The sequence below is a fragment of the Ranitomeya imitator genome, chromosome 6 (genome assembly GCF_032444005.1).
Source record: "Ranitomeya imitator isolate aRanImi1 chromosome 6, aRanImi1.pri, whole genome shotgun sequence".
Taxonomy (NCBI): domain Eukaryota; kingdom Metazoa; phylum Chordata; class Amphibia; order Anura; family Dendrobatidae; genus Ranitomeya; species Ranitomeya imitator.
In genome coordinates, this window is record NC_091287.1 from 72433164 (window position 1) to 72445294 (window position 12131).

The 12131-nt window shown below is 43.2% G+C and overlaps 1 protein-coding gene across 5 annotated transcripts in view; it reads left to right on the top strand.

Annotated features, from left to right (window-relative positions):
* PRKAG2 (protein kinase AMP-activated non-catalytic subunit gamma 2) overlaps positions 1 to 12131 on the top strand; it is a 348191-nt gene that overhangs the window by 277700 nt on the left and 58360 nt on the right. The window lies entirely within an intron of this gene.

Consider the following 12131-nt stretch of genomic DNA (forward strand, 5'->3'; position numbering starts at 1 on the left):
GTATGGAGCTGTCAATAACAAAAACCTTTGTTGCCCATAGCAAACAATCAGAGCATTGTTCCCATTTTTTAAGAACAGAATGACAAATGAAAACTGCTGTAACGACACAACTGTGACTTGGGACCAGGGGCTCCTTTCCTGGCACTAACACTAGGGGGCGCCCTAGCTCACCCTGTTCCCCGCGATACTTCAGATGGTGAAGACGTCTGGGCCTCCACCCTTGCCTTATCTCCTAGGTTAGCCCTCCGTCTGTTCTCTCCCCTCACCCAGGGAAGAGGGGGCACTACTGTGCACCGCAGTACACCAACCCGACAAACAGGGCAACAAAGACAAGGGTTAACGGAAAACTCCAGAAACACAAAATATTCAATCACATACTGTATAACAGAGGAATCCACCAGGGTGTGCGGGAAGGCGAAGAAAGCAAAACAGGGAAGGATAAGGAATTACCAAGCATACAAACCAAACAGTCGCTTCTAACTCCTCCAGCACTCCTTCTCAAACCAACTTCTCTCCCTCCTTTTGTCATGAAGCAAGTGCTAACTCTGACAAGGATTAGGTAACAGAGCCCAGATTTTATAGGGAAAAAGGAGTACCTAACTGAGCACAGCTGAACACAGGAATTTCCAACATGGCCAATTAACCCCTTTTCTGCTGGAAGAAATAAACACATTTAATACACCGGAGAATTGCTTCTTCTCAGCGGCGGAATAGGAGTAACCAGACAGCTGCTCTGTGATTGGTTTTCATTGACAACAGAGACAGTTAATCTTGTAGACAGTTCCATAAACGTCATTCATTAGGGAATATTTACTATTACTTGAGAATAAATTCGGATGCACATGTCATGCGCTTCAGTTTAAGTATTTTAGACACTTTACCTGACAAATCCGGGAAGGGTGTTGGACTTACACTTCCCCAAATTGCACCAAAATTTAATTAAAAAATGATGTAAATTAAGCCAACCAGGAGTAAAGTCAGAATAGACATGTATCTAAAAATGCACCAAATGTATTTACTTAGTACAAACCACAGTGATAAAAAGGCATATCTTGGGTCAGATTACATTTTTGGTGTTTTGCACTTTTTTTCATGTCTGCGCCATTTTTCCATTTTCGCCTTTTATGAATTCTATTTTATGCGTTCTCTTCTGTTTTTTTTTTGTGTTCGCCACTATGGCCGGAGTTTGGAGTTTCCACATGTTTTTGCCCGATTCATCACTTACGACTATTTGAAAAGTTACAACATTTGTTGAAAATATTCTCCAGTCCTACCCTGGAGTGATTTTTTGCAGAAGATATTTTGTCTCCATTTTTGCTCTGTTGTGGTAACGAGTTTCAAAAAAGGTTGTAGACAAAAATAAAGACCATTTTGTTACTGAGTGCAAAATTTATAAAATGCCTGCACCGTTTAGAAGAATTTAGTGCAAAATTCAGCAATGATTGCCACAGGACAAATAATAATAATAATCTTTATTTTTATATAGCGCTAACATATTCCGCAGCGCTTTACATTTTTGCACACATTATCATCACTGTCCCCGATGGGGCTCACAATCTAAATTCCCTATCAGCATGTCTTTGGAACGTGGGAGGAAACCGGAGAACTCGGAGAAAACCCAGGCAAACACGGGGAGAACATACAAACTCTTTGCAGATGTTGTCGTTGGTGGGGTTTGAACCCAGGACTCCAGCGCTGCAAGGCTGCTGTGCTAACCACTGAGCCACCGTGCCGCCCAAAAAGGAAAAGGACAAAAAGGAAAAGCAACTTCAAAAATTGCAGATGATGAATCAGGGCTTAAAGCCATCTCTAAGCTGTCCAGTTTTAGTAAATCGGCTGCTTTGATACTGGGAGTCCCAGAAACAGACATGGGACCATAAACAGCAAAATAAATAATCCGTAATGATGTGAACTCTAAAAGTCTATATTTCAGAGTGAGTTACCAGGAAGCAGGGCCGCCATCAGAACTTCTGTCCGAGGCACGAACAAAGTGTGTAAAAAAGGGGCCATTAATTCAATCAACGAAGAGGTCCCCTTTTGTGTGACCAGTTATATAAAAGCCCCCTTGCCCGACCCACAAGGAACCTTACATTATAAGTCATGATATCGCCATTGCCGCTGGTCTGTCCAGTCTCAAACGTCGATTCTCCTCTCCCAACGTAACCTTCGTCATCCTGTGTGAAGAAGCGAGGCGTTGAGGAGGTGAAGTTTTCATAAAATGTAGCAGCAAGAACAAGGCCAACATTTACTGGATGGCTGGTACATGACTGAGAAGAGTCAGGACCACCAGAAAGTAGCCAGCCAGTAGAATAGAGAGCAGCCACAGCTCCAGCAGCTTTAGGCACCCTAAGATCGTCTCTTTGGTGTCAGGCTGGTGTTGGACCCACACGTTAATAAAATGCAAATAATTAAAAAATTTAAACAAAATTTTCCAAACAACTCAATTTATTCTGTATCGAGCAGGAGCATCACGCGTGAAAAAATCCTCGCTCCTATCTGTAAGGTTATTAATAGTTGTCTGAGGAAAGTTCTGCCATTCTGAATGCACTGCAGCTCCTGGAACACACTCGAGAAATACCGATGGGGTGTCCAAGTAACAAGTGTAAAGTGTTCCAGGGGCCATTTTTCAACACAATGCCAGACTGCATGTTGCTTGTGCGACTGTGAGCAGCATGTAAGGCCTAAAGGTTCTCCCATGGTCTGCAGCATCTCCAGACTTGTCTCCCATCGAGCACATCTGACACGTTATCAGTTGGCATTTGAAAAAGGAGCTGCCAGCAGCGGATCTTGATGATTTGCATGCCCAAGTGCATTCAGCAAGCAGAACATTCCTCAAATAACCTCATTGATAGTATGGCGCTCATAATTAATACTGAAATTGAGATGTTTTGAAAAAGTTTGTTGTCTATCATTCCTGTGAATTGCGTAATTCCACGATTTTTCCTTTTTGGTGTTGGAAACACAGTGTTGAGAAAAATCCATTCTAATCTTCAGGTATTGTTTTTCCGCTTAGCACATATCATGGAAGGAGAAAGCTGGTGTATACAGTGGGGCAAAAAAGTATTTAGTCAGTCAGCAATAGTGCAAGTTCCACAACTTAAAAAGATGACAGGCGTCTGTAATTTACATCATAGGTAGACCTCAACTATGGGAGATAAACTGAGAAAAAAAATCCAGAAAATCATATTGTCTGTTTTTTTAACAATTTATTTGCATATTATGGTGGAAAATAAGTATTTGGTCAGAAACAAACAATCAAGATTTCTGGCTCTCACAGACCTGTAACTTCTTCTTTAAGAGTCTCCTCTTTCCTCCACTCATTACCTGTAGTAATGGCACCTGTTTAAACTTGTTATCAGTATAAAAAGACACCTGTGCACACCCTCAAACAGTCTGAATCCAAACTCCACTATGGTGAAGACCAAAGAGCTGTCAAAGGACACCAGAAACCAAATTGTAGCCCTGCACCAGGCTGGGAAGACTGAATCTGCAATAGCCAACCAGCTTGGAGTGAAGAAATCAACAGTGGGAGCAATAATTAGAAAATGGAAGACATACAAGATCACTGATAATCTCCCTCGATCTGGGGCTCCACGCAAAATCCCACCCCGTGGGGTCAGAATGATCACAAGAACGGTGAGCAAAAATCCCAGAACCACGCGGGGGGACCTAGTGAATGAACTGCAGAGAGCTGGGACCAATGTAACAAGGCCTACCATAAGTAACAGACTACGCCACCATGGACTCAGATCCTGCAGTGCCAGACGGGTCCCACTGCTTAAGCCAGTACATGTCCGGGCCCTTCTGAAGTTTGCTAGAGAGCATTTGGATGATCCAGAGGAGTTTTGGGAGAATGTCCTATGGTCTGATGAAACCAAACTGGAACTGTTTGGTAGAAACACAACTTGTCGTGTTTGGAGGAAAAAGAATACTGAGTTGCATCCATCAAACACCATACCTACTGTAAAGCATGGTGGTGGAAACATCATGCTTTGGGGCTGTTTCTCTGCAAAGGGGCCAGGACGACTGATCCGGGTACATGAAAGAATGAATGGGGCCATGTATCGTGAGATTTTGAGTGCAAACCTCCTTCCATCAGCAAGGGCATTGAAGATGAAACGTGGCTGGGTCTTTCAACATGACAATGATCCAAAGCACACCGCCAGGGCAACGAAGGAGTGGCTTCGTAAGAAGCATTTCAAGGTCCTGGAGTGGCCTAGCCAGTCTCCAGATCTCAACCCTATAGAAAACCTTTGGAGGGAGTTGAAAGTCCGTGTTGCCCAGCGAAAAGCCAAAAACATCACTGCTCTAGAGGAGATCTGCATGGAGGAATGGGCCAACATACCAAGAACAGTGTGTGCCAACCTTGTGAAGACTTACAGAAAACGTTTGACCTCTGTCATTGCCAACAAAGGATATATTACAAAGTATTGAGATGAAATTTTGTTTCTGACCAGATACTTATTTTCCACCATATATGCAAATAAATTGTTAAAAAAATAGACAATGTGATTTTCTGGATTTTTTTTTCTCAGTTTGTCTCCCATAGTTGAGGTCTACCTATGATGTAAATTACAGACGCCTCTCATCTTTTTAAGTGGTGGAACTTGCACTATTGCTGACTGACTAAATACTTTTTTGCCCCACTGTATAGGGCAGTTAGATTTCTCTATCCCAAACATCAATTCAGATTATGGCAGCGTTAATAATGGTGACATAAATTATTTAATATAGGATTATGACTATGGCGACGGCTTCAGTAGACTCCCATAACTCACAATCATTACAATGTGCAGCTGCACTCGACTGTTCCGTAGCCTCACCTCCGGCGGCCAAGAAGCCGTTATTCCCATTTAGGCCCTGAGAGGCCGAGATATTCCTGACACATTCTGTTCTACATACCGTGTCATGCCATGCACACATTACCCAAAACGGATTCAGGAAACAAAAAAACTCTTCCAAAAACTGCACAAGGAAGGGTTTACTAAAGTTGTTTCCACTTAAAAAACCTGTTGGTTTTGACCACCTCTAAGCGTTTGGACAGTGTGTCACTTTTTACCATCATTTACCAGTGTTTCATCAATTATTTTTCATTTATTTTTTCGTGGCGGGGGCATTTGAGAAGTTTTTCAGTTTCTCCTTGAAAATCAGACAGCACACGGATTGTATCCAAATGTTGGCCAGTTTTTTCATGGACCCATTGACTTACATGGGCAGGTTTGATCAAAGACCAAGATAAAAATTGGACAGTTCTCAGTGTTTTACTGCGCAACACTTGATCGACAAAAATACACGGACATGTGAACAGCATCATAGACTTTAATAGGTGCGCTAGTTCTCTCAATGAAAAATGCTAAAAACTGACGTCTGAACGAGGCCCTAGGGAGACCATTCATTAAATTGGACAATTGTGCTGTAAACCATTTCTAGATATTGAATGCATTGGACAGTGCAATTTAAGATAGAAAAGGGGTTGTTCACATTATCTTTATTTTAACAACTGTTTTAGGGGCAAGATTCTGCGGCATTTACCGATACGTAAGTATGAGGCTGCCGTCACACTAGCAGTATTTGGTCAGTATTTTACATCAGTATTTGTAAGCCATAACCAGGAGTGGAACAATTAGAGGAAAAGTATAATAGAAACATATGCACCACTTCTGCATTTATAACCCACTCATGGTTTTGGCTGAGAAATACTGATGTAAAATACTGACCAAATACTGATAGTGTGACGGCAGCCTTACAGAGGTTCTTTGTATTGTAAGGCTGCGGAATTAATGAAAAAAATGTTGGTCTTCAAAGTTCAAGTGCAGAACACAGATCCTAACACTAGGTGGCGCTATTTGGAATTGTCAGCAAGTTGCTTCTGCTCCATAAACGTATGATAAGGATATGTGAAGTTTTTTAGGATTTGTTTTAGATCAGCTATTGTATTCAGACATGTCTGTGATTATCTTTTATTTTTCTTTGCCGATGTCCCTCCTTTAAGTTCATTTTTAATTTATATATTTATTTACTAGGTTCAATAAATGTCTCTCTGCAACTCTTAAAAAAATAATGCATCTAAGGCACAAAATGATGTTGTGTCTGTAACCTGACTGCACAGTATTAAAAGTGGCCATCATAGATAGACATGTCATCAATCCAGCCAGGCTGACTGATATCATAGCCAAATCACTCCAAAGACATACTGATAGGGAATTTAGATTGTGATCGTGGACAGTGATGGTAATATGTGCAAAACTGTAAAGCGCTGCGGAATATGTTAGCGCTATATAAAAATAAAGATTATTTATTATTAATCAGATATGTCAGTAGGTGAATGATAGGAGTCATAGTCACATATGTAGTCACATTGCATTCCTGACGATGCTTTCGACATCAACAAGTTGGGTCCTGCGTTCTCTAACTCATTAAAGGGAACCTCTCACCTGAATTTGGCGTGACCGGTTTTCGGTCATATGGGCGGAGTTTTCACCCTTTCCTTACCCGCTGGCTGCATGCTGGCTGCAATATTGGATTGAAGTTCATTCTCTGTCCTCCATAGTACACGCCTGCACAAGGCAAGATTGATATAGGGTTCCTAAATCATTCAACCCCTTTAACCCTTTGCAGCTCTGTGCTATAATATATATAGTTCCCACAAGCCGCCCTTCTATTATCACACATTCATGGTGTGGACAATAAATCTACTGGCACCATCACAATGCAATCCTGGGGGGCTGATGAACTGCTATCGTAGCTGAGAACAGAAGCACCAAAAAAAGCAGTCAGAGAACGTCCAGTAATGAAAATATTAAACAACTTTATTTGTTAAAAAGAGACACACAGGTATGCAGCATGGCAGGCAAAACGGATCCCCTATACGAGCCCACACACACATCTCATCTCATGTAAAAGGACCGAGCTAAGGTGCACAGTTTTCCATCATGGACCATGTACAAAACACATCCATATATATTTTTAAATAGCATCAATAGTGCAAAAGCATCAATTACTGGTACTCATGACCCTAAAGACAAGTGTCAGATATATAGTACATACCACAGTAGTGGGTCAATAGAATGTGCACCGAAGTCCAGTCCTCCCGACGCGCGTTTCGGCGGGTAGCCTTCCTCAGGGGGGGTGCCCAGCACAAGGGGGGCACCGATTAAATACTGCGCAATCCGGAAATAGCGGCGTACACATGCACAGCCGCGCCGCATCATCCACATCCGGTCCGCACGGCCCGCGGGACCGGAAACACACGGGCCCCATGTGATCCGCCCCATCAGGCACTGCAGGAGCAGGAGGGAGACACGGCGCGACTGCGCATGCGTGAGAAACCACCGCGGCCATCTTGCGATGGGGCAAGAATGCTGACATATACAAGGAGCCAAACGGCTCAAATATAAAAACACAACCCACACATCATCCTAGGGGGCAGAAATGATAGCATATATAAGGAGACAAAACGGCTCAACTTATAAAGAATGCACCCACAGACCGCAAAAGTGTAATATAGAATACGATATAAAAACACATATACATATCTAAATCGGTATGCAAGACATAAATAGTCCGCTAAAGTGACCCTATAGCTCTGAACATATTACCCATACATGGCCAATATATTATACCATAGAGCAATAGTGTATACATCGAAATAATAAACAGAATACACACAGACGAGCAACATAGCATAGATAGTACAGCACAATTAAACAAAAAAAGAAAAAAAGAAAAAAAGGGGGAATAAAACACCCAACATCATTACGCCTGTATATATCAAAATTCTCAGATACGCACATCAATAAATGTCAAGCTATACAAAGAGGACACGCATGTCAATAATAATTCCATAATGTAGATCCAATCAGAATACAAAATCGTGTAGTCCATAATATGCATAGATAGAATAAAATATGTTGATGGCAATAGATGTTCAGCCCATATATATATATGTAGAATAGATGTAGATTCTTCTTCCAATATAAGTCAGGGCAGTTGTCGAGTAACCAGGTCACGATCCGGAGAAATACTAAAATTGAGAAAAAACGACGCTAGTTAAAAACAAATAGAGATAACGAATGCGGAAACGCACAGAGGAAACGATGCACAGCAGACGGGAGACTACAGAAACGGGGCGAACGACAAACCCTCATTAAGTCCGTAGGGCTGGACAGTCCCTAGACGCCAAATCCAGCGTGTTTCCAACATGCCGAGTCTCTTAGATAGATTGCCACCTCTGATGTTGATCCTGAGGGCATCAATTCCCCTCACTCTCAGCATCGTGGCATCACAGTTGTGATAAGTCTTAAAATGCCTCGGCAGGGTTTTTAATGTGGTCACATCCATGTGGTTGGTGGCCGCCTTAATCCCCAAAACATGCTCCCTCACGCGGACTTTCAACTGGCGGGTGGTAAGGCCAACGTATATCAGTCCGCAGGGGCATGTAGCATAATATATAACATACCTAGTGGTACAGGTAATCCGTTGTCTAATAGAAAACATCCTAGTACCACTAGAGTTAGAGAAAGAGTCACTTATTTCGATATTGGGGCAGGCGACACACCTACCACATGGATGACAGCCGACCCTAGGTGTAAAGCTATCCAAAAAAGTTAAAGGAGGACGTCCCTCATAATGGCTGCGAACCAATTGTTCGCGCAGATTGGTAGCACGCCTGAATGTAATAGAAGGCTTTTTAGGGATCAATTTTTTAATTATGGGATCAACTTGAAGTATAGGCCAGGCTTTATCTAAAGCTCTCCTGATCTGATTGGCCTTAGAATTGTAGGTGGTAATAAATCTAACATTATTGTTGTTATTAGTTTTCCTATTGGTTTGTCCATATTGACTACCATAAAGCAAATCATGCCGCGTGGAATGCTTTGCCCTCTGATAGGCCTTCTTGATAGATCTACCACTATAACCACGTGCTGCAAATCTCATCCTCAGTTCCCCAGCTCTTCTCTCAAAATCACTATCAGTGGAGCAGATCCGACGTAAACGAAGAAACTGCCCCACCGGAATAGATCGTATCATATGTTGGGGGTGACCTGAGGACGCGTGCAGCAGGGTATTGGTAGAGGTAGGCTTACGGAAAATATCCGTACAAAGCATACCATTCAGGTCCTTCTTGATCGTCACATCAAGGAAATCAATAGATTTATCACTCCACACAAATGTCAAGTGAATGTTCATATCGTTGTTGTTCAAGGTGGAGATGTACTGCGCAAGGTCAGCAGACGTGCCCTGCCAGACGAAGAAGATATCATCAATATAACGCGTCCATAAAGGGACGCGGTCAATTGATCCCTGTTCGCCAGACAGGAGGAGGTCCCTCTCCCACAGCCCCAAAAAGAGACCGGCATAGGAGGGCGCAAAGGCCGCTCCCATAGCGGTCCCCTGGAGCTGCAGGTAGAAGGACCCCTTAAAGACAAAAAAGTTATGGGTGAGGGTGAACTCTTCAGAGTTCCAGCAGAAGCGATCTCACACCAATAGACAACGTGGATGACAACGTGGAGGCCTATCATTTCTGGACGGGGAAATCTACTGGAGCATGTAAATAGGTGGATAGATTTCCACTTACAACCGTTGGTTACTAATCTGCCCTCCTTCCTCAGGGATACAGGAGATGTGCTGCGCAGGGTTGACGGACTGTGTTTGGAGGGTGATACTCTATTGGTTTCGGCGGATGTCGAATCTCTTTATACCAATATTAGGCATGGAGACGGTATTGGTGCCGTTAGATATTTTTTAGAGTCATCCACGTTGTCTATTGGTGTGAGATCGCTTCTGCTCGAACTCTTAGAGTTCACCCTCACCCATAACTTTTTTGTCTTTAAGGGGTCCTTCTACCTGCAGCTCCAGGGGACCGCTATGGGAGCGGCCTTTGCGCCCTCCTATGCCGGTCTCTTTTTGGGGCTGTGGGAGAGGGACCTCCTCCTGTCTGGCGAACAGGGATCAATTGACCGCGTCCCTTTATGGACGCGTTATATTGATGATATCTTCTTCGTCTGGCAGGGCACGTCCGCTGACCTTGCGCAGTACATCTCCACCTTGAACAACAACGATATGAACATTCACTTGACATTTGTGTGGAGTGATAAATCTATTGATTTCCTTGATGTGACGATCAAGAAGGACTTGAATGGTATGCTTTGTACGGATATTTTCCGTAAGCCTACCTCTACCAATACCCTGCTGCACGCGTCCTCAGGTCACCCCCAACATATGATACGATCTATTCCGGTGGGGCAGTTTCTTCGTTTACGTCGGATCTGCTCCACTGATAGTGATTTTGAGAGAAGAGCTGGGGAACTGAGGATGAGATTTGCAGCACGTGGTTATAGTGGTAGATCTATCAAGAAGGCCTATCAGAGGGCAAAGCATTCCACGCGGCATGATTTGCTTTATGGTAGTCAATATGGACAAACCAATAGGAAAACTAATAACAACAATAATGTTAGATTTATTACCACCTACAATTCTAAGGCCAATCAGATCAGGAGAGCTTTAGATAAAGCCTGGCCTATACTTCAAGTTGATCCCATAATTAAAAAATTGATCCCTAAAAAGCCTTCTATTACATTCAGGCGTGCTACCAATCTGCGCGAACAATTGGTTCGCAGCCATTATGAGGGACGTCCTCCTTTAACTTTTTTGGATAGCTTTACACCTAGGGTCGGCTGTCATCCATGTGGTAGGTGTGTCGCCTGCCCCAATATCGAAATAAGTGACTCTTTCTCTAACTCTAGTGGTACTAGGATGTTTTCTATTAGACAACGGATTACCTGTACCACTAGGTATGTTATATATTATGCTACATGCCCCTGCGGACTGATATACGTTGGCCTTACCACCCGCCAGTTGAAAGTCCGCGTGAGGGAGCATGTTTTGGGGATTAAGGCGGCCACCAACCACATGGATGTGACCACATTAAAAACCCTGCCGAGGCATTTTAAGACTTATCACAACTGTGATGCCACGATGCTGAGAGTGAGGGGAATTGATGCCCTCAGGATCAACATCAGAGGTGGCAATCTATCTAAGAGACTCGGCATGTTGGAAACACGTTGGATTTGGCGTCTAGGGACTGTCCAGCCCTACGGACTTAATGAGGGTTTGTCGTTCGCCCCGTTTCTGTAGTCTCCCGTCTGCTGTGCATCGTTTCCTCTGTGCGTTTCCGCATTCGTTATCTCTATTTGTTTTTAACTAGCGTCGTTTTTTCTCAATTTTAGTATTTCTCCGGATCGTGACCTGGTTACTTGACAACTGCCCTGACTTATATTGGATGAAGAATCTACATCTATTCTACATATATATATATGGGCTGAACATCTATTGCCATCAACATATTTTATTCTATCTATGCATATTATGGACTACACGATTTTGTATTCTGATTGGATCTACATTATGGAATTATTATTGACATGCGTGTCCTCTTTGTATAGCTTGACATTTATTGATGTGCGTATCTGAGAATTTTGATATATACAGGCGTAATGATGTTGGGTGTTTTATTCCCCCTTTTTTTCTTTTTTTGTTTAATTGTGCTGTACTATCTATGCTATGTTGCTCGTCTGTGTGTATTCTGTTTATTATTTCGATGTATACACTATTGCTCTATGGTATAATATATTGGCCATGTATGGGTAATATGTTCAGAGCTATAGGGTCACTTTAGCGGACTATTTATGTCTTGCATACCGATTTAGATATGTATATGTGTTTTTATATCGTATTCTATATTACACTTTTACGGTCTGTGGGTGCATTCTTTATAAGTTGAGCCGTTTTGTCTCCTTATATATGCTATCATTTCTGCCCCCTAGGATGATGTGTGGGTTGTGTTTTTATATTTGAGCCGTTTGGCTCCTTGTATATGTCAGCATTCTTGCCCCATCGCAAGATGGCCGCGGTGGTTTCTCACGCATGCGCAGTCGCGCCGTGTCTCCCTCCTGCTCCTGCAGTGCCTGATGGGGCGGATCACATGGGGCCCGTGTGTTTCCGGTCCCGCGGGCCGTGCGGACCGGATGTGGATGATGCGGCGCGGCTGTGCATGTGTACGCCGCTATTTCCGGATTGCGCAGTATTTAATCGGTGCCCCCCTTGTGCTGGGCACCCCCCCTGAGGAAGGC